Here is a 2,133-nt window from a genome sequence, read left to right as displayed (position 1 = left end):
GAGAGAGAGAGAGAGAGAGAGAGAGAGAGAGAGAGAGAGAGAGAGAGAGAGAGAGAGAGAAAGAGAGAGAGAGAAAGGGAGAGCAGTAGAGGAGAATGATCGCATTTTGAGAGAGATGAGAGAGAGAGAGAGCAGAGAGGGAGAGAGAGAGATGAGAGAGAGAGAGATGAGAGAGAGAGAGCCGACCAGAGAGAGAATGAGAGATATAGTAACACAGACAGGGAAATTAGATGCCACGAAACGCATGTAACTCATGGAGAGAGGGTGATAAAGATAGATTAGGAGAGAGGCATAGAGAAGAGAACAAATATATATAAAAGGAGCAGAGAAAGATAGAGAAGAGACACACACAGCGATGACGACCGCACACATCAGAGAGAGGGAGGAGAGAGAGAGAGAGAGAGAGAGAGAGAGGGGGGGGGGGGAGCGAGAGAGATTAGAGAGAGAGAGAGAGAGAGAGAGAGAAAAGAGCAGAGAGAGAGAGAGAGCAGAGAGAGGAGAGAGAGAGACGAGAGAAGAGAAGAAGGAAGAAGAGAGAAAAGAGAGGAGAAGAGAGAGAGTAAGAGAGAGAGAGAGAGAGAAGAGAGAGTAAGCAGAGAAGAGAGAAGACGAGAGCGAGCAAGCGAAGCCAGAGAGAGAATCGAGAGATATAAGAAACAACGGAAATTAGAGAAATGAGATCACACGAACCGGCACCGAACTCATGAGAGAGGGTGATAAAGATAGAAGAGGGAAGAGAGGAGAAGGGAAATATATAAATCAAAAGGAGAGAGAAAGATAGAGAGAGAGAGAGACATACACAATACAACAAATACCGCTGGCTATTCCCTCCCCCGCCTAGCAGGGCACACCACTTACAAATATCGCTGCTATTCGCCTCCGCCGCCTAGCAAACACACGCACTACAAAATACCGCTGGCTATTCCCTTCCGCCGCCTAGTCAAGATCACTACTACCAATACCGCTTGGCTAATTTCCCCTCCGCCTCGCAACACACACACTACAAAATACCGCTGGCGTATTTCCTCCCCCTCCACCTAAGCAACACACTACTACAAATACCGGCTGGCTATCCCGTTCCTCGCCTGAGCAACACACCACTACAAAATACCGCTGGCTATTCCCCCGCCGGCCTAGCAGACACACCACTACAAATACGCTGGCTATTCCTGCTCCCCCGCCTAGGCAACCACACCACTAGAAATAACCGCTGCGTATTCCTTCCTGCACCTAAGCAACACACCACTAGCAAATACCGCTGCTATTCCCTCCCCCGCTAGCAACACACTACTAGCAAATACCGCTGGCGTATTCCATCCCCCCTAGCAACACACTACTAAGCAAATAACCGCTGGCTATTCCCTCCCCCGCCTAGCAGCACACCAACTACAATTACGCTGGCTATTCGCCTCCGCCGCCTAGCAACGAACACTATCTAGCAAATAACCGCATGGCTTATTCGCCTCCCACGCTAGGCAACAACACGTCACTACAAATACCGCTGGCTATTCTCCCCCGCCATAGCACACACCAGCTACAAATACCGCTGGCTATTCATCCGCCGCTAGCGCCACACAGCCACTAACAAATACCGCTGGCTATCCCGTCACCCCGCCTAGGCAACACACCCACTGAAAATACCGCTCGGCTATTCCCTTCTCACCTAGCAGACACACGGCATACAAAATACCCGCTGGCTAATTCCCTTTCCTGCGGGCCTAGGGCAATACACTACTACAGAATACCGCTGGCTATTCTCTCGCGCCGCCTAGCAAGCACACCAGCTACAAATACCGCTGGCTATTCGCTCCCTCCGGCCTAGCAACAACACTACTACAAATACCGCTAGGCTAATTCCCTCCTCACGCTAGCACCACGCACTACAAATACCGCTGGCTAATTCCCTCCCCCTGCCTAGCAACACACCACTACAATACCGCTGGCTATGTCCGTCCCGTCACCTAGCAACGCACCAGCCTACAAATTACGCGCTGGCTATTTCCCTCCTCACCTAGCAAGACACACCACTACAAATACGGCTGGCTTATTCTCCCCCGCCTAGCAACCACCACTGACAATACCGGCTGCTATGTCGCGTCTTCCTAGCAACACACCACCTACAAATACCGCTGA

At 51.1% G+C, this 2,133-nt stretch overlaps 1 pseudogene; it reads left to right on the top strand.

The window, feature by feature from the left end:
- The window catches only part of LOC106809769, a 5,186-nt pseudogene extending 4,657 nt beyond the window's left edge, over positions 1–529 (top strand).
- Positions 530–2,133: the final 1,604 nt, after the last annotated feature.

This window comes from Priapulus caudatus, unplaced genomic scaffold, assembly GCF_000485595.1.
Source record: "Priapulus caudatus unplaced genomic scaffold, Priapulus_caudatus-5.0.1 Scaffold383, whole genome shotgun sequence".
Lineage (NCBI taxonomy): Eukaryota > Metazoa > Priapulida > Priapulimorpha > Priapulimorphida > Priapulidae > Priapulus > Priapulus caudatus.
The sequence above is the reverse complement of the archived record's forward strand: the minus strand, read 5'-3'. Positions and strand labels throughout refer to the sequence as shown.